Below are 22,429 nucleotides of genomic sequence, written 5' to 3' on the forward strand. Positions count from 1 at the left end.
TATTAATAATGTGACAGCTCTTAATATGTGATCGCACATATCTGTGACTAGCTTTCCAATCAAATATGTATCTAGTTGGTCAACATTAAAAGTAGCTCTGTGAACAGTAGACCTTACGCATTTATAAACCACAGCCTCCTCTAATACTGTCCATCAGAGTAAATTGTGTCCTGTCCTGTCGTGTCGGCGGAATATCGGTATGAAAACGACTAAGGGCTGTTTGGGTTGGTGTATCGACAATGCTAATCATCTGCTGTGAACAACTACTGTCATCAAAAGTTGACCGAGTTGAAAGCAGAGAAAGGTCGGGAGAAAATATGTTATTTCAAGTTATAAATTGAATGCAATTAATTGACAAGCAAAGTGAGGTCTAAGGGTACAATCACACTGAAAGCGGAGCGTGGCTTGGCGTGGTTAGAGCGTTCATGATACACACAGGAAGCGTCTGAGCGTCATGCGTCAAGGGCCTAGAAAATGCCGTTGTCTTGCACAGACATTACTTTGTGAGAACAATAACTTAAAGTATTTGATTTTAGCTAAGCCTGCTAGGACAGAGTGGGTCAATGAAATTAACTTAGATCGTCGACTATTTGGTGAATACCACCATCTGTTTAATGTTTTAAGAAAGCATGAGTCGCGATTTTTTTTGTATATGCGAATGTTAACTTCAACCTTTGATTATATTTTGACAAGAGTGAAGCCTGATTTAGAAAAATATGTCACTAATTGGAGGAATCCAATATCTGCTGAAAAAAGAATTGTAATAACACTAAGGTAACCTTTTTTCATTAGGCCTAGTAATAAACGTTCAACTATAAATAAAATATGAACCAAATTTCCCCCACAATATTTACTAGATGGTGAGAGAATTGATGAATTTAATTTGTTTTAGAATAGAATGACTGCTCTTATTTTTGACCTAGGATGGCGAAGTTAGGGCGCAGTCGGCCCTCTCTTACACTTAACCCACCAATACAATAAGCCTACTAAATTATAATTCAACAACGATATTCAGTAAAAGAAAAATGAAACAAAACAATATTTTAGTTAGATGAAGAAAAAGTAAAAATAATAATAAGTGGACTAGTTTAATAAACTTAGAAGTAGACAAATAGTCTTAGTGGATATGAATGAAAATGGATTAGAAAAGCCTTACTTTTGATTTCAAAGTGCAATAAATGAATTGCACTTTACAATAAATACACATAACACGGAAATTTGGACAAACATTAAATATACTAGTGTAGTAGATTGTGGGAAAATGTAGTAGATAATTTGCATTATTATGTACTTAATACTATATTAATACAAGTAGGTTATATTAATCTTAGATTATTATGTACAAGAGTAGACCACAAGTATATACATTAGTAGGGCACTCTCACTTTGACGCTCCGCTCGTAGACGCTACAAAAAACAAACCAGCTTGTTCCAAAGTTTGACACCACGCTCCGCTCCACTCCGCTCTGCGAGTAGACGCTTCCAGTGTTTTAGCTCATTACCTAACATTATATTGTTCACGACGCTCCTCAACGCTACGCCACACTCCGCTCCGCTTTCAGTGTGGTTGTAACCTAAGATTCAAGTCAAAGGTTTTGCATTTCTCTTTATGAATGTATTTATTTATGTATGTTCCGCATTTACGGCAAAACGCGGCAGTGGATTTTCGTGAAATTTGGCAGGAATGCTTTTTAAATTGCGCGTCGATGTATTTATAAGGTTTTTTGAAATTTTGCATTTTAAGGATAATATAAAAGGAAAAGTTATTTCCATCGAATACGTCAATATTACTATAAAAATCAGACTATAAAATTATTCATAATTAATCAGCTGTCGAGTGGATAATTTATTAATAGCTCAAAGGGATATAGTATTAATTTTATCTATACCTTTCTCTGCTTTCAACTCGAGCTGACTACAGTAACTATATTACCCACAGTATGGTCATTGACTGTCACGCTTCTGATTGGTTAGCTCGGTCACATGGTACAAATCCGCCATTAAGATTCCAAACAAACTTTCAAGTCCTATCTTATAGCTTTAGAAATTTGGAACTTATCACTTCTTTTACCGATTGTAAACATATTTTGAACTCACAATGAGTTTGATATATCATTTTCGAAGGGAAATTGATTATACTTTAATATAGGCAATAAAGAGCATTTTAAAAACACTAATAAAGCTTGAAACATTAATTTTCCTTCCTTCGGACTCATCGCAGACCACTTCTAGAGCTTTCGCGGACAACTTATTGGGAACCAGTGATCTAGATAGAAACATAAATTTCAATTTCATTTTATTTCCTCATCCAATTTATTGGATCGAACTTCAAATAATCCAATTTCAAAAAACTTTTTGCGGCTCAAAAAGTACTGAGTACTCAGTACTGAGTACCCTTTCCATAACATGTTCAATAATTATTGGTCAATAGTTATTGATATAATATGGATTTAGAGTTTCATTACCACAAGCTTAAGATTTGAAATATTACTAAATATGAATAATAATGGTAATGTGTTTTCTTTTTCAATTGCTTACATGTTTATTGAATTATTAAGTAGAAATATGGCTAGAACAATTGGCATTTCCACAGTTTATATCCAATGTTGTGTTTAAAATATTTTGGTCAGACTTATTGGCTGTCAACTAATAAAACAAAATATTTGAATGTTATGGAATCTATTGTGATGTGAATTCCATCATATTTCCACAAATAGATATGAGAACTTCATTATTCTTTGTCAATGGAACAACATTTATTACAATATCATGACATATTTCAAAAGCTTTTTGGAGATTCAGCTTTCAGGTTACGTTACCTACCTTTCATTTTTACTCGCTATTATCTACGAATTACTATTTCAAATTCAAAAACTATATTGGGAATATAGAAAAAACATTAAAGAAATTATATCGAAGTTAATATTCACAAAAATATGCTTTGATAAGTAAAGGCAAGCGATTTTGCTTATAATCGCCTATAAGCTCCATTGTAAAATTCAAATATTTGGAATCTTCATGGCGGCGGCGGGAAAAAAACTCCAAAGGCCATACTGTGGGTAATATAGTTACTGTAGAGCTGACCAGTTACCAGTATGTCTTGTGGGAAATTAGCTTTCCATGATAGTAGTTGTTTACAACAGACGATTAGCATTGTCGATACACCAACCCAAACAGCCATTAGCCGTCATCAGCCATATATCGCCGACATGACAGGACAGGACAGAGTTTACTCTGATGGACAGTATTAAGGTGAGTTTTCGTTTGTGCGTAACTAAGTAAATGCCGTCGTCGACCACGAAAGGCTGAGGATCTCAGATTGGGTAGATTTCAATTCGAGTAAATAGCCTAAAATATTATTTTTAATTATGTTTTAATGATAAAGTCCATACTTTCACATGGCAATATGTTGATATTAAACTAAATGTTTTGATTATTAGATGATGGTAAACACAAATAACGAAAAGTCATTAGATTAGCTGCTTCAGCACACTTGAAATTTGGACAATATGAATGTATTCAGACAACAATGCATTTCGTCGACGACTGAGGAAGTTTACGCACAACGAAAAACTAACCTTCAGAGGAGGCTGTAGTTTGTAACTGCGTGAGATCTACTGTTCACAGAGCTACTAGTAATCCACTCGACAGCTGATTCATGATGAATCATTCTATAGTCTGATTTTTACGGTAATCTTGACATATGAAGGATGCTCCTTTACCTTCTTCATCACCCTTAAAATGCAAAAACCTTATACGTCGACGCGCAATCCAAAAAGGAGCATACCTGTCAAATTTCATTAAAATCTATTGCCGCGTTTCGCCGAAAATGCAGGACATAAATATATATATATATATATATATATATATATATAATATATATATATATATATATATATAAATATAAACATACACAAGAACATAAATAAAAAAGAGAAGAACAAAACCGTCGACATGAATCTTACACCTCACTACGCTCGGTCAATGAAGAATCTATGTTTATCATCCTTTAAAATATTACACTTATTTTCACAAATATCTTTGAATACAAAAAATTATATCTAAAATACAAATATAAATAAATTGCGATTGTTTCAGGGTCATCAGTGAAAGGCGTCAAGTCGTATTCCTGCAATTCGACTTGATAAAATTATTTGTGATTGCCTAGTTGGTTTTATTCTTATATTTCACTTCAAACACAGCTTTCCTTTGTAATATTTTAACATTAAATTAAAGTAAAACTGCAGAAAGAGGTGCTTTGTGAAGTGCGTAGTTACACATCTACAATTTTTTTATTGAGCATTTTTCACGACCGAAGTAGAATGGATGAAGATTGAGGACAACAGGTTTCCTGGTCATCACTCATATGTTCGATTGATTTGTAGCAGGAATTTTAATGTAATTATATAAAAAATGCCCGATTCCAGTTTGTAGTAATTAGGAGTTACTTACATTTCAGTTTTTACTAAACCTCTAGGAAGACTTCCACGACTTTTTGGAGATCTTATCGGATTAACGGGCTTCGGTGTCTTTGGAAGAAATTTTTCAAATTTCTTCGGAGTCGCAAGTGAAAGAGATTTGTTTTTCCTTGAAATAGTAAGTTCGCCATTCGTCTGAGCTCCATCAGCGCAACTTATTGTTTTACGTCGTTTGTTATTATTATCCTGTAATGATTATGGAAATTTCGAAATTTAGAATCAACAAGATACTTTTCAAAATTGTAAATCAACAAGTTTCAAAGTCATAAAAGATATCATATAGTCATCAATATGATAAAATAATAACCTGAGACAAAATCCTTTTCAACTGTTTCTTCATCGAACAAGTACCTAATTTGACAACCTAGAACTTGGCTCAATATTATCTCAAATTTTAAGTTTACAATAATGAGTCAAGCGGGGTATAAGGTGGAGCCGAGGTTATCATTCTACTGAATCTTAGAACAATAAGATGGAAATTGGTGAAGATGACGGATTGCTTCAAACTAACCAGTGAGCACTCCGATCAACTGAACCATTATCTGATAAATAACAGAAACGGTTTTTATTTCACAGAAAAACAAATAAAGTGTAACAATAGCAAATAGTAGCAGTAATCTATATAAATAAAAATCGAGCCTAAAATTTTGACATTCAACAACTTTTATGTGTGCACCGAATTTACTGATTTTTTTTTAGTTGTGTTCGTTATGTTCAGGACCAGGTTTATTGCCTATCAAATTCATAATCCGACTTCAGGACTTTTTCCTACAGTCCTTCAAAGTTTTTACATGTAATCCTTTTGGGAGAAGATTAAAAAATCAGCTGTTATAATCATTGCGTCATACAACAGCCGTCGGTAGATAGTAGACAAGCGTGTGTGCTGCTCCATAACTGCCCATGTATTTCATTCTAGACGACCCGATTAAAAAAAGACTATTCTGTGTGTAAACATCCAGCAGTGCGGCCTCAGGTTACAGACTTACATGTGCTAAAGACATTACTTTGTTTCGAATAATATTGTGATGTCTTCCGTGTTTAGAATTGATTTTTAGTAAATTATTTATTTTGGAGTTGGAAAGTTATCTATATAAATAAAATCCATTAAAATTAATAAGTGGAATAATATGAATAATAGCATATGTTATTCAAAACTAATAAGCAAGAAGCACCTGGATGCAAAATGCCGCATCACGCCTTCTCAGGTGTTCATCCAGCTAAATTTTGTCATGAGATGCATTAACTATTTGGCGGTACGAAGTTCGCCGGGCCAGCTAGTTATTTATAAAACCAAGCACATTAAGATGGTTGGTTCATAAGGAACTCATAACCCGTGGATTGCATGCTACTTGGGGTTCAGTTCGTTATGAACCATCTATAGGAGAGATTTACACAATTCTCATATTTTTCAGGTTGAACCATTAGTCTGACTTACAGCTAGATTTAGTGCACCCTTCTACCGTCCTATAGCGTATCAATATGAATAATACAGGGTGTTTAGAAAAAGGACTCCCTAGTTTTAATGTGTCATAGAATCTGTAAAAAGTGATATAGACTATTCTAGTTTGTGGTATTTGATTCAGCAACTGTCAAAGTTTTGTCCCCCTGCAGTTGCAGACCCACCAACAAAATGGCGACCCTCCTCATTACAATAACCATGTGCGCGCGGCTCGAGACACTCGCTTTCCGGGAAGGTGGATAGGTATAGCTGGCCCTATTGCTTGGCCACCACGGAGCCCGGACCCCTCTGGACTTTTCCTTTTGGGGGCACATGAAATGTTGTGTACAATGGAAAAATCCGTGACATAAACCATTTAGGGGAAAGAATCGTCACGGCGGTTGGGACAGTTACACTTGATATGTTGGTGAATACATGGCGAGAGCTTGAATGTCGTCTCGGCTTGTGTAGGGCAACAAATGGATCCCATGTTGAAGTGTACTGATGTGAAACACAACTTGAAGATTCCCTCTTTCATTATATTATGTACTTGTTGATGTAGTTTTTCATCAATTTACACATTAAATTTATACCTAAAACTGGGGAGTTCTTTTTCAAACACCCTTTACTTCCCGACAATTATACGATTATACGAGTACGTCTATACTGTATACTATTATATTGTACGGTGTAATATGAGTGTTGGCAAACTATCTTAAAAAGACATGCAAAACTAAAGACAGCCTATACAAAGGTTTGAATGAGACTATTTAAATGCGGTATGCGCATAGAAGCCTGTCCTTGCCCAAGCTTCATTTAAATTGGATCAGAAATGAAAAAACTCAAAATCCACTTGATGCTATTCAATTTTTTTTTCAATATTGATTGTATTTTCATTCTAGGTACACATACCGGTCTAGGAAAGTCCTCCGATCTTTTCCTTTTTCTTCTGAGTCCTTCAGCTGAGTCCATTCTGAAACACTGTAAGATTCAAGATTTCTTTATTGCGAAAAACATTTATATACAAATGCATAGCATCGTCATAATAAATTTAACATGGTAAATAAAAAGTATTTACATTCATAGAAATAAAAATTCAAACACAAGCATACAAACAGCAAACAAAAATACCCTCAAATTAAAAACTCCTCTTTTCTATACGGGCATTTTTCTATTAAAATATTTTTCATGGTTCTCTTAAATTTACCCACTTCTAGCTCCTTCAAATGTGCAGGAAGCTTATTATAAGCTCTTATACCAAACTCCTTGAAGCAGTTCAATGTATTTGCATAATTGCACTGGTTCACTCTAAGAGATTCAGAATTTCTTGTGTAATGGTTGTGAACGTTGCTATTTACAGAAATACTTGCTAAATTAATTTTCACATACATAAGACATTCAAGAATGTAAATAGCTGATACTGTCAAAATGTTGAATTTTCTAAATAAATCCACACAATGAAAACGACTATTCACATTAGCAATAACCCTTACTGCTCGTTTCTGTAACACAAATAGTTTCTTTACATTCGTATCATTACCCCAGGCAACAACACCATAATACAAATGAGAATGAAGATAAGCAAAATACACTGAAATTAAAACACTCTTATCAACAATGAACTTCAATCTATGCAATATAAAAATTCCCTTCGATAGTTTGCCACATAATATTTTGATGTGTAGGTCCCATTTTAAATTGCTTTGAACTGTTATACCAAGAAACTTTGCATTATCAGGTTGTAATCTAAATCCAAATACCAAAAGTTGAGTTTTATCCTTATTAAGACACAATGAATTAGAAGCTGTCCAATCTTCAATTATCTCATTAACCGTTTGCAAGCTACCAGGAAGACTATTATTTTTTATTTGAACAGCTAAATCATCAGCAAACATAAAAGTTTTTACATTTTTACAACTGATTGCTGCAGGAAGATCATTAACGTATATAATGAAGAGGATAGGGCCAAGTGTGGAACCCTGTGGAACACCTGATGATACTTTTAAATAATTAGAAAAACAGCCATCGTAAAAAACAGTTTGATATCTATCACTCAAGTAAGAAGCAATTAAATTGGTTGACATATCATCGAAACCATAAAATTTGAGCTTTTGTAATAGGATGGGATGAGATATTGTATCAAAAGCTCGGCTCATGTCATAAAAGCTGCCTAGCAGATTACACCTCTCATCAATGAAATAGATACAGTTTTCCATGAATTCAGATATAGCTGTATTTGTGCTTCTATTAGGTCTGAACCCAAATTGACTATCGGAGAACAGTGAGTTATTTTCAAAGAACTCAACAATCTGACAATACCGAAATAATGCAGAAAGTTAAGGTTAAATTTAACTTATAATTACAAAACTTCAACAGCAGAATCATAAAAAATAAAAAATATTGTGCAGAGAAAAGACTATAAAATGAAAATAAAAGAATTAAAATTAAATTGCTATATTTAAGGTAAAGAAATATTCCCTCTTAATCCACTCATTGACGCTCTTTTTACTAATTTTGAAATCTAAGTCAAAAGGAATTGCATTGATCAGTTTACTGCTTGTGTAAATTAGCTGTCTTCTGATCAATGAAAGTTTAGTAGGATAAACTTGAAATTCCTCTGTTACACCCGGTCTGAAATGATAAGAGTGTTCTTGATCAACTTTGGAAAGATATTTTTATTTTTTATTAAGTATTTTATTAAGACTTTGACATATAGGTGTCTCACGGTAAAAACATCAAAATCCAGGAAAATTAGATTTGTTGAGTATAACCTTGGTTTATTCAAGATAGTTTTTATTGTATTTTTTTAATGATAAATAGATTTTCCATGATTGTGTACATCATATGCAGCACCCCATATCACTAATCCATATTGTAAAACTGATTGAACTATGGCATGATAAACGATTTTCAAGTTTGTCACGTTATTCTTTATAGTTAAATAACGATTAGCCTCCTGCTTGGCATCAGTCGGTAAAGCATGAGATTTAATATAATTAGGGCGTGGTTTTCTAATAGTATTCAGTCTTAAAAAATCTTGATAGGCCTAGATATGGGCTTCTCCAATAACTCTTGTAATTCAATAATAATAAATATATATATATAAATGATACTTATACTATAGAGATGAGGAATATAAAATAAATTGCACACCATGAAATTTTTACACATATATTACATAAATAATGCAAAGATCAGTCGAGGCAAAAAATATATATAGAGCGATAAAAAATATAATATAAAAATAGAACAATATTTGAAATCAATAAAAATATCACAGGCTAACTTTATATTCTAGATTTATGGCACGAATCATTACCATGTGCCTTTATCTTGAAATCATATGCATTCTTTGGCATGTAGCTGTGACATGTACTTGCTAATACTTGTCTGCTTGGATAATTCAATCATAAATATGTGCTCTAAGATCAGCTTGATAAATTAGCCACTAATAATCCAAATATATCTATATATTAAAATCTCTAGTATATTTAGTAGATTTATTTGTATCGAATATATATTTTTATCTCAGGGTGTAAGATTCGGCACCTGACGGAATAGGTAGAGCCATTCATCTAGTGAATTAGAACTATGATAAATTATCGCAAATTGTATTGCAAAAATTAAATATTGTATGCATACGTTTGATAGCCTAGATTTCGTACTTCTTTGATTAAATAGAAATTTCTAAAATATTGATCTATATTTTTCTTTCAATTAAATACCTTTAATACTAATTTTTTTTTTTTTTACTTGCGCAAGTATTACTCTTAATAATTTCTTAATTTATAATAACCCTTTCGGCGAGCTAGCTTTGATCATCAGATTATTTCGAAGCACTAGGGCGCCCATCACTAAATTCAAATTTAAATCACTCACGTGTCGAAAATCTTCTTGTAAGCCGCCGATGTCGATCCAACTCCATGTGGTCCGGGAATATGGTAGCCGGAATCGTCTCCTCCAGGGGGTTATAAATTTAATAAAAACGAAAAATGACTTCTGCTTCACAATAGCATCACGAAGTCTTTTAAGAAATTTAATAATTTACTTTAACTTTAATTTTTACAAAATTATTAATAAGGTACTTCGCTCTAAAATATTTGGGGTCCTCTTATGGTGGCATCTGGCTGGCGAGTGCTGGTTCTTCCTTCTCCAGTTTTACAGATTCTCTTTCCGACTTTCAATTTAGCATAAAATTTAAATATCCCAATCCTCCGCCATTAAATTCAAATAGATCTTACAAAAAATGCCAAAATATTGCTTAGATTATATGATTAATAATTTCTTTGCATTCGAGCCATATTGATAACATAGATTACACAAATTTTTACACAAAATCTACTACAATTATATAAATATATATAAATATTTTTGAATTGGCCTACAGTTGCCGCCTATTAACTGCCGTTTTACTATTGGTGCATGCAAATTTTATTAGGTATTCATGCGCCTGGTAACTCTTATTTCCTGAATACATTAAATTATTTTTATTTGGTTTTTTATTTATGCCCTTTGCATGCTAGTTAATATTCTATGTATTAATATTAATTCCATGCTAACTAATAATTAGCCACGTGGACGAGTGTTTTTTCACATTGCACACCATCCGAATGCAATAAAGCTCTGCCAAGGGGTTTTGGTCAGATTCTACGTTCTTCGGTTTGATCGATCTCTAGGTCACCGATCTGTGAATACATCTACCTAACCTCAATCTTCAAATATTTTATAAATAATCTATCTATGAGTAATAAACTTCCTTCAAATCCTTTTTAAGTTCTTGTACCATTTAGCCAGAACAAGCTGATGCTATCTTATCTTGATTATTATCTGCTTGGCGATATTAGCCAATTACTTTATTTTTAGACCTATTACTATTTCTGTTAGGGCTTTTCATCTACCCAGATTTAAATATGTTACAAGTTATTTATATTCAATATTTTGTTTAATTTATAGAATTTATAAGAAATGTAAAAGTTATAAGAGATTGCTATTTAAAGTTTTCATCTATTATTACCCCAAGATATTTAGTATTATTTACTTTTTTATTTCTGAGCAGTTACATATTGAATGATTTGTACAAAGTGAATGCAGTTTCAGCTTGAAACGATTTTCTGTTTGTCCAGTTGAATTTAGTGAAAAGTAGGCTAATATGAATTATGAAAATTTCGATTTGTTAATGAATTAGATTTCATACACGATGAACAGAAAAATGTTTAATAGGAAATAAAATAAAGGAAGTTATCTGCAAATTCATAATTCTATGACGGATCGTGAGTTTGCAAGTAACAATTAGAAATTGAAAACAGCCAAACATTATACCGGGAATAATAAGAGGTCCGAACGATCGACATCTCTTTCAAAGGCTAGCTTCACACGCATTCGGTTTCATTCGGTTCGGTTCGGTTCGTTACCGAAAACGAATGAGGCTTTCATACATGTCAGGTTTAAATTCGTACGGTTCTAATTAGGTATTTTCTTCTCAAACACAGCTGTGTTTGGATTTTCACAGCTGTGTTTGGATTTTCACAGTTCATGCTGGTATATTTAAATATAACAGCGGGTGTTAAATTGTAAGATGTTATTTCTTGAACAACAAAATTTAAAGTTAATTAAAAATTGGGAATTATTTGAATAGTTTCTTTTTGATTATGATAATTTCGGACGTTCAGAGAGATTATTTTTACTTTCCTTGCCTTATTACCATAGGTAAGGGAAGTATTGCTTTCCAAAAAAATTTAAGGTACCCTAATTTCATGTTTTCTATACGTTTCAAGATCCCCTGAGTCCAAAAACATGATTTTGTGTGTGTGTGTGTGTGTGTGTGTGTGTGTATGTGTGTGTGTGTGTGTGTGTGTGTGTGTGTGTGTGTGTGTGTCTGTGAACACGATAACTCCATTCCTAATTAACCGATTGACTTGAAATTTTAAACTTAAGGTCCTTATACTATGAGGATCCGACAATAAGAAATTCAATAAAATTCAATTCAAAATGGCGGAAAAATGGTGGATAATGACTAAAAATGTTTTTCACGGTTTTCTCGAAAACGGCTCTAACGATTTTCTTCAAATTCATACCCTAGATTTATAAGCCCTATCAACTGACATGAGTCTCATTTCTGGGAAAATTGCAGGAGCTCCGTAATATTCTTGAGAAAAATTGCGGATAATCACTAAAAAAAACATGTTTTTCACGGTTTTCTCGAAAACGGCTCTAACAATATTCTTCAAATTTATACCATGGATAGCTATAATTATAAGCCCTATCAACTGACATGAGACTCATTTCTGGGAAAATTGCAGGAGCTCCGTAATATTCTTGAGAAAAATGAGGGATAATTACTAAAAAACCATGTTTTTCACGATTTTCTCAAAAATGACTTGACCGATTTTTTTCAAATTCATACCCTGTATAGTTATATATCAGCTCTATCAACTAGCATGAGTCACGTCGATATTATTTATTTGTAGAACAGCCGTTTTGACAACTTAAAAAATCATCAAATTTCATAATTCAAACAAAGGAAAATGTACTCTGAAAACAATAACAATAGTATAATCGTAGTTTTAATAAAATTATTTAGCCACCAATCGGCATAATGTTATTCCCCTAGATTATCCTCGTTTAAGAATCAGGCTTATAGATCAATGAGCAAGGAAAGTTGTGTGAGTGTACCACACCAGATTTTTACTTTCCTTGCCCTATTACCATAGGTAAGGAAAGTATTGCTTTCCAAAAAAAATTAAGGTACCCTGATTTCAAGTTTTCTATAAGTTTCAAGTCCCCCGGAGTCCAAAAACATTATTTTTGGGTGTTGGTCTGTGTGTGTGTATGTGTGTGTGTATGTGTGTATGTCTGTGAACACGATAACTCCATTCCTAATCAACCGATTGACTTGAAATTTTAAACTTAAGGTCCTTATACCATGAGGATCCGACGATAAGAAATTCAATAAAATTCAGTTCAAGATGGCGGAAAAAATGGCAGATAATTACTAAAAAACCATGTTTTTCACGGTTTTCTCGAAAACGGCTCTAACGATTTTCTTCAAATATACCATGGATAGCTATTTATAAGCCCTATCAACTGGCATGAGTCTCATTTCTGAGAAAATTCCAGGAGCTCCGTAATATTATTGAGAAAAATGGCGAATAATCACTAAAAAACCATGTTTTTCACGGTTTTCTCGAAAACGGCTATAACGATTTTCTTCAAATTTTTATCATAGATAGCTATCTATATGCCCTATCAACTGACATGAGTCTCATTTCTGGGGAAATATCAGGAGCTCCGTAATATTATTGAGAAAAATGGCGGATAATGACTAAAAACCATGTTTTTCACGATTTTCTCAAAAACGACTCTAACGATTTTTTTCAAATTCATACCCTGTATAGTTATTTATCAGATCTATGAACTGGCATGAGTCTTTTTCCTGGAGAACTAATGGGGGGTCCACCCTATCCTTGAGAAATGGACTTTGTAACCTCCATCTCGTGCATGAGGTAGATAGAGCAGTTTAAGAAAAGTACAGTCATAGTCAAGATATTTCATCTGTAGAACAGCTGTTTTGACGACTTTAAAAAAATCATCTAATTTCACAATTTACACGAAGGAAAAAGTACTCTGAAAACAATAATTATATATACACATATACAGTAGTCTGATCGTAGTTGCAAATAATATGTTGCCGCCAATAATTGTCATGATGTTATTCCCCTAAATTATTCTCGTTTGAGAATGAGGCTTACAGTTCAATGAGCAAGGAAAGTTGTGTGAGTGTACCACACCAGATTTTTTAAATTGAAAATTTGTTCCTTGTTTTGACACATGGTAGGCTATATAAACTTCATCTCCTCTCTCCATTGATGAGATCAAGTAATATTCATGGAAAATAGAAAAAAAATTAAAATTCTCCCTGAGTTTTTAATTTATATCTTCCATATTTTTTTAGCAAACTATCCATTGAGAAAAAAATGTTCCTGTGAACTAACAGAAATGAAATGAATTGACCATATGATTTTGACTTGGAAAATTTTGAAACAGATAATCACGATATCAGGTTAAAATAAAAACAAAAAAGGCAAACAACAAAGGTTTAAAAGACTTGGTTTTTTCTTGTTTTCCTAACGACGAATTCGAATATGATGAAACCCATTCGTGTCGAGGGGGCGTTCGGTGCTATGCGGTTGCTATTCGGTACCAAATTCAAACCGAATCATCTTTCTACACTTATCGGAATTTGCCGAAAACGAAACGAACCAAAAGTGAGTGAAAGTAGCCTCTCGCTAGCAACGAATTGAAACCTGATGGAATTTATTAGTCAAGTGGGCGTTCGGGTTCTATGCGGTTTCTATTCGGTACCGAATTGAAACCGAATTACCGTTTCACATTTATCGGAATTTGCCGAAAACGAAACAAACCGAATGAGTGTGAAACTAGCCAAATTCTCTTTGAAATGATTTTCTACTTGCATTGAATCATACTGAGTGTACAATTCAATTAAACTGAAATCTGAACCCTTGCAACAAAATGGTCTTTTACTTAACCATTTTTTTTTTTCTTTTTCAAATCTTATTTCTGGCAACTCTCGTATTTCTTTATGAAGTATATTAAACATCACACATCTTTGAAACAAATGGCACTTTCAAAATATCTATTGAGTGAGATCAGTGTTGATTCTAGTACTGTAATAATATTGTGTTTGTTGTTATAATTATGGGCAGAACTATTGAAATGAATTTTTACTTGTATTAAATCATATTAAATGAACAATTGAGACACTTTCATAATTTGAAATCTGAAAAAATTCTTGCTACCGAAACCCTGGATGTAGGTCTGCTATTATTCTAACGATCTATCTTTTTTGCATAACTGCTATTCCTCCCAAAAATACTCTATAATTCAGAAGAGAATTAAATAAGCCAAAATAGGTTATTAACAGTATTTCTTTGGTTACACCATAAGCCATGTCACATCGAGCTTGCTACGCGGCGTAAATTTTGCAAAATTTTTAAATCTCACCGTGTTATTAAATAGAACCCAGGCTACACGGCGGTAGTTTCAGAACCCCTTCTAGAACGATTTTTCATATTACAGCCGTGGTACTCCTTCAGCGGTATCAAACTCGATGTGGCCTGGTCCTATGATACTAGTAATGATAAGTTACTAGCGCATGCCCGGAGCTGCAAAATGCATGGTCTATAATGGGTCACATATAATATAATACTTACTACCAACATGCGTAGTCACTCCTGTTATAAATTAATTCGTGCCACTGAACAATCATTATTTAAAATTTTATTTTAAACTATTTAATTCAGGAGAATCAATTAAATTAATTTAGGGTTACTTTTCTTTAATTCCTTTTCAGGAAGTTGAAAAGGTACAGTTTTCAGGGCAGAGCATTGGGTATGGTTGCTGATTACCTTGGTAACAGACAGCAGGTGGTATCAATCATGGGCGCTACTTGGGATAGAGCAGGAGTACCACATGGAGTACCCCAGGGCTCAGTGCTTGGACCACTGTTATTCCTCATCATGATAAATGACCTGCATCTGCGGAACTCCAGCCTGCTTTTCGCGGATGATACCACCATCTTGAGCCAGGGCAAGGGGCCAGAGGAAGCTAAGATGAAGGCTCACGAGCTTTTTGAAGAGGCAAAGAGTTGGTTTTGCGCAAATAAGCTCAAGTTGAATGAGAGCAAAACCTAAGAGATGCTGTGTCCACTGACCAGAACAGCGGTTGTCAGTGCTGCACCTTTCACCTTGCTTGGCTTCAGCGTGGACACCAAGTTGTCATGGGAACCTGCATGAGTTGAATTGCCCCAAAATATAACACCGTATGAAAGAAGAGAATGGAACACAGCAAAATAAACACTTCTAAGCGTTCCTGCATCCAGCAATTTCTTCACGGTTCTAAGAACAAACTTCTACTACTACAGAAACTGTGATTCTAAACAACTTTTAGTTATAATTTGGCTAGTTGAATAATTTAGTTGGTTATAATTATTTTATCATTTAGTTGTTTTAGTCTTATTTCCAGTAGGTAATAAATACCCACAAGTGTAGGTAATGGATGAAGAAGGAGGTATAAGGTAAATTTTTCTTTGTATTTATTTTTAGACCTAGAATTAGTTTTGATAGTTTTAATAATTGAATTTAATAGTAGCCTATTAATGTTTTAATATCAATAGTAGCTATAAAGTAAAGTGTATATTAATCCCCCAATATTCAAAGGCAATATAAAAATAAAATTATTAGTATTTAATCAACATAGTTAACCAGCATCATAGGATTTTGTTACCTAGAAGACAAGGGCGGACCAGACAAAAAATTGGGATACAAAGAACATACAAGCTCAAATACCAAAAATTATAAACAGAGACCAATATTAACATTTTTTGGAGGGAAAGACTGTTCTACTTATAATAGAATCCATTTGGCTTCAAAATGATATTATTAGTTGTTACAATCAACATTAATCCAGCCGGTGTAACACCTCTAAAAACTACCTCGTCTTTCAACAATTAATGAAAAGTAAGTTAAATCATTCAAAACTTTCAACTTGAAAATACTTTGGCAGAGTAGGTTCAAAATAAGTCTAAACATTGCATACTCAAACTGACATAATCAGTCTTGAAAACTCTTAACGACTAGGCCTAATGCTGATATTTACTTACCTAGTAATCACATAGAAATTCTTGCAACATAAAATCAAAATCACGGCTTTATAGAATATGACATAAAATCAATTAAAAACTTCACAAATATGATATTTTACAAACACTCATCGTGATAATCATTTCGTGACGCTACACCAAAATTAGGCTACACAACAGCAGCCTGCACGACACCAGCAGCGCCATCAACTTTTGAATACGCTTCTGTGATTGGTCAACTATTCAACGTCAAACGCGGTATCAATTCTTATTAATAATCATGTATAATTCAAAGTTTTATTTATGTAATTTTTTCAAAATAATAAATTAATTATATTTTTGAGCTATAGTTGCCTAAACTTATTTTTTTCAATCAGGGAAGACAAAAATTTATTTTGAATAGAGAAATTATCATGGTAGCATAGCAAATAAAGCCTTGTGGCGTGGCGGGTATAAACACCATCATTTGAAATTTGGTATTAGCAGAGTCAACATAATTATTAAATTTATGCTATCTTTTTTATGTGGTATTAGATATTGTGAGCTAACTATCAAATTCTATACACGTAAACTTGATGAAGAAAACAGAATTAGTAAAAGTTTGAACTGGATAAAATAAACTTTTCTTTGAAATTGCTATTATACTCTTTTATTATTTTTGCCTCAATGGCTCAAAGAGTTCATAGAGCTCACATTCACAGTTTATTAGCACTTATTAGCACATAATTTGAGTAATAGGCACAGGACTGTTTAAATGTGCAGACTGGGCTTTTGCCACTATAGTGAGGTCCACGTTATAATGACAGTATTTGATCTACTTTGGTTTTGCTATCATTGTCTATCATTCGACAAAGCCGGTGGTACTATCCTTTTCTAGGTCCACAACGATGCCAATTATGTTTTTGACAGTGTAGAAATATGATTAATTAATGCAGAGAATCGGCATCTTTATCCACTGCCATAATAACATGGACCTCACTATACCTCCGTAAACCTCTGTTTACGGAGGTAGTGCTTTTGCCCAGAACGCCAAATTTTTGGGAGCAAATGATAAAATATAATAAAAACGAATTGGAGGTATAAATTACCCACTAAAAATATCCATAGTGAAGTCCACGTTATAATGGCAGTGGAGAAAGATAGGAGAGCAACGTTGCCGATCCTCAGTCTTGTCAATGCCTTCTATGGACGGTAGGTTTACAGGTTTATTGATGTAATACTAACTTTCCATTCTCATTTAAAATGATCAATTATATTTTATTAAGCAAGAAATTATATTTTTCAATAATTCAATAATGAATTCTCATATTGAGAATGAAATATTTTGTTGATTAATTTTTATAGTTCTACACTGTTAAAAGACGATGTGGCAACAGAGCAAAGCGAGATAGAGATAGCGCTATCCACATTGTTGAATGATAGGCAAGGATAGCAATACCATTGTTAATCAAACACCGCCATTATAATATGTAGAAAAAAACAAGTAAATAAAATACATGTTACCGGAAATGTGTTTGGCGATAGAAAAAGTTTCTCTAGACATAGGCCTACCCTAAACACAGGCACCAACTTGTCAACATTATTGGGAGGGGCTTTAACCGGGGGGTAGTAGGTCCTTCCCCGAAAAAATTTTGAATTTATAAGACCTAGAAATGCTTTATTTAACTACGCAGTACATAGAACATAGGCACACAAGAAAATCACAGTTTACTCTTTTAGACACTATATTAAACTAAAAATATCATAAAAACTACGGTAAAAAATATTATCATTACTGAATGAATGAATATGAATAAAAAAGGCATTTATTTAACAAAGCTAAGAATAAAAAACAAAAAATCATAAAAACATTTCATATGCATAATTAATTACCTATTCAAGGAAATAATAAAACAAACTAAGCCATTCAATTTTGGCATAACCGAGAAGGTTGTCTGCCAGGAGTCGGTTATCAATATATATTATCATTACTATTCAAAAAGTAAAATTTTGGAAGAAAAAAGCCTAAAACTATTTATGGAAAATACAGAGAGTATGAAGAATAAATTACCGTATTTAACCCAATACTAGATAAAATAACACAACTAAAAGTTATTTTTGGTAAATTGAATAACTTTCTCAAAAATTAATATTTTCAGGGCATTCAAATCAACGCCGAGCCGAGCGGATTTGTACAGTCGGCTTGACGCCCAACTCGAGCGTTTTCGGCCAAGTGGATTCTGCCTTCTTCCAGTTTAGTTCGATCTTCCCACGTAGTGAGTTGCGCAGTATTTTGTATTTTTGTATATTTGAGCGAATCGGCAATCGGCCCAGCTTTGGTGTGAAATCCGCCTAAGCCCTCACTTCACTCGGTAAATAATGATTATCATGAATAACGTAAATTATCATAACATACGGTACTGTGTAATGAGATAAATTCAATTCCAATCCTACTACATAATCATGTCCAGGAATTGAATATCCCCCATTGACGCACTATGATGCATATTTTTGCACATATATATTATTATAAAATATAATGTAGGCCACAAATATTATTTGGTTGATGCATCATTACTGTATTTAAAGATGAGAGATAAAATATGTCACAAAATTAAACCTTCAATATCATTTATTAATACAAAAAAAGATCCAATCTTTGAAAAAATTAGTACCGGCTGATGATAATATTTTCAAGTAGGAGGTATTTTTATACAAGTTACTAGCCGTCAGGCTCGCTTCGCTCGCCATATTCGTCTAGCAAGGGGGCTCCGCCCCCTGTACCCCCGACTGGATTGTCCAAGAATGAGATCAGCGGGCTCGCTTCGCTCGCCTGCATTTTTCATTTGAGTATGCTTCATTCCATCAGAAAGTGAAAGTACTGAGAAAACGCAGAAACGCTGAGAAAAACGTTGAAAAAACGTTAGCGTTATTTAAAATCCTTTCTAACACAACATTATCAACCCCCAGCTGAGCTTCTGTGGTAGATTTGAACATTTTCTGTTCATTTGTTTTCGATAAAGCTGAGAAAGCGCAAAAAAACGCAGATTTTTGGCGTACATTTGAGGTTATTTTAAATTCCTTCTAACACAACATTATTACACCCTAGCTTAGCTTCTGTACTAAATTTGAACAATTTCTGTTCATTTGTTCTTGATAAATCTGAGAAAAAGCAAAAAAACGCTGGAAAAACGATAATTTTGGGCGTATCTTTGACGTTATTGCAAATTACCCCTAACACAACATTATTACACCCTTGCTGAGCTTCCGTACTAAATTTGAACAATTTATGTTCATTTGTTCTCGATAAAGCTAAGAAAACTCTGGAAAAACGCAGATTTTGGGCGTATCTTTGGAAAATTTTCTAAATCCGTTCTTAGTGCGCCTCTAAAGGGCCAACTGAACATACCTACCAAATTTGAACGTTTTTGGTCCGGTAGATTTTTAGTTCTGCAAGTGAGTGAGTGAGTGAGTCAGTCAGTCAGTCAGTCAGTCAGTCAGTCAGTCAGTGAGTGAGAGAGTGCCATTTCGCTTTTATATAATTATAAAGATAGAACTTATATGAAAAATTCAGTAAGTCAATCCTAATCTTTCTTCCTAAGTAGAGTAGGAAGTATTTTCATATAAGAACTATATTAGGCCTACATTAAATATAAATACAGAGCAGATTAAAGGCTTCATGCTCGAGATTTTTCTTTGTGAGTACCGGTAATTAAAATTCTCTTTATTCCAAACAACCTATTCAACATTGATATTATTCAGTACGGTAGGTAGAGTCGTAGAGTAAATGATAATGTTAGTGCATGAATGTCAATGCCTTGCAATGTCATTGCAATATACCGCAATGACAGACATTAATATTGATGTAAAGTAAGTATTAACTTATATGTTACTATATTTATCCATTTTCTTAATCATTCATTCAATTTAATAACAGAAATACGCAATGGAGGAAAAACAGGCATAGCCCTAACTATTTCTAACACAGTTTTGAAAAAAACAAATTTATGTTTATGCTAAAGGTTTTTCACTGCCAAAACTCCCAAAAATCATAAAAAATTAATGATCAATTTTTAATTTTGATACGGTATCAAAGCCAGAGAACACAAATTAATTCCAAAGTTTTATTAAAGATTTCAGTACTGTAGGTCAAGTTTTTAATTAGACTCTTGTGGAGCACGGATTAGTCATTTATAGAACAAGTAATTGTTGAAATAATAGGTACATTTATGTTAGAAATACTCTATTTCAACTATAAATAAAAATATAAATTTGAGTACCCTTTTTGAAATTATTTCGTCACGACATGTTTCGGCTATATAATGCCATTATCTATTTTAACTGTACCGTACCGTATTTACCAATAAAATATTACTCTTGATTTTTTATTTCCAGTAAGAAATCAGACTTATTAATTCAGCAGTCAATTAAGGAAATGATTCCGAAGCTTTAAAAGCTATAAAAAATTATTTTGTATTGAATATTTTAAATATAAATTAAGTTCATCAATAATAACAGAATGTTATTCCTCAAATATGAGGAATTATGAGGATATTGGTAAGATTCACCAGCATGAAATCGTATTCATAATAAAAGTATCATTTGGACGGTTTATACGGTACCTAAACACAATATATAATATTAAAGTAGGTAGCTGATGATTGATATAAGAAGCATTCATAAAATACTATTAATTAGAAATATTTTTATCCCATCAATCAGACCCCCCTTCGAATTTCCTATGTTATTATTTCTGCGTGATATTCCAATGATAGAATAATTTTGCGGCGCTCAGTTAAGGGCCCTACACACCTACGGATTTGGCTCGCGGATTTGGCCTGTGTCCTTGAACGACTCGGAGCAAAATCACTACCTACACACTAGTAGTAAGCAACGCGAGCCCCGGCCTGCCCTACTAACAAAACGCTATCCAAACCACCAAAATCTAAATCGTCCAATAATGGAGATAGAGGAATTTTGATTTCAGATTTGAATTCAGCGACCCCAAATTCTTAAGAGCGTGAGTCCCATTTTCGAAAACACCCGAAAACAAGGGAGTTGTGGCTGTTTTTAATATAGCTTCCTATTATGATAGTAAAAACGTACTAGGTTAATACGATAGTAATTTTTTGCTCACAAAGGGACAGGCAAAGGTTTTTAGAAGTGTTTGAACACTTGAAAGTTCAGGTCTAAACATGAACATTTTAAAAACTTTTTTTAATTTTAAACTTTGAGAAGATGAATCCAAATAAGAAATCAGAAAATCAACTATATGAATATGAAAAGAGTTGAAGATGAATAATTCAACTCTGACCATTTTCACTTCCATTTCCTCCTTATTGTTATGTTATCTGTCTCTCTATACACACACACTCTCTCTTTCTCTCTCTCATTTCATTTTCTTTAATGAATCAATTTCTCTCTCTCTCTCTCTGACGGATGTGAATTCAGTAGGGTTTTTGAGGTCTGCTTAAGTGCAGTTTCATTATCAGATCTTTCAACGCCACTCAAAAGTAATTGTGCTTTATTTGTGGTTTCTTTTCAATATATATATATATATATAATATATATATATATTATATATATATATATATATATATATATTATATATATATATATATATATATATATAGGCTATATATTGATCTGTGAGCCTCATTCTTAAAAGAGGATAATTTCGGGGAATAACATTATGTCGATTGGCGGCTAAATAATTAAACTACAATTATATTATATTAATATCAATTGATTATTAATGAGCAAGGAAAGTTGTGTGAGTGTACCACACCAGATTTTTTTAGAAAGCAATACTTTCCTTACCTATGGTAATAGGGCAAGGAAAGTAACAAGATGTAAACCTACCATACCTATTACCAT

This window comes from Nilaparvata lugens, chromosome 1 (genome assembly GCF_014356525.2).
Source record: "Nilaparvata lugens isolate BPH chromosome 1, ASM1435652v1, whole genome shotgun sequence".
Lineage (NCBI taxonomy): Eukaryota > Metazoa > Arthropoda > Insecta > Hemiptera > Delphacidae > Nilaparvata > Nilaparvata lugens.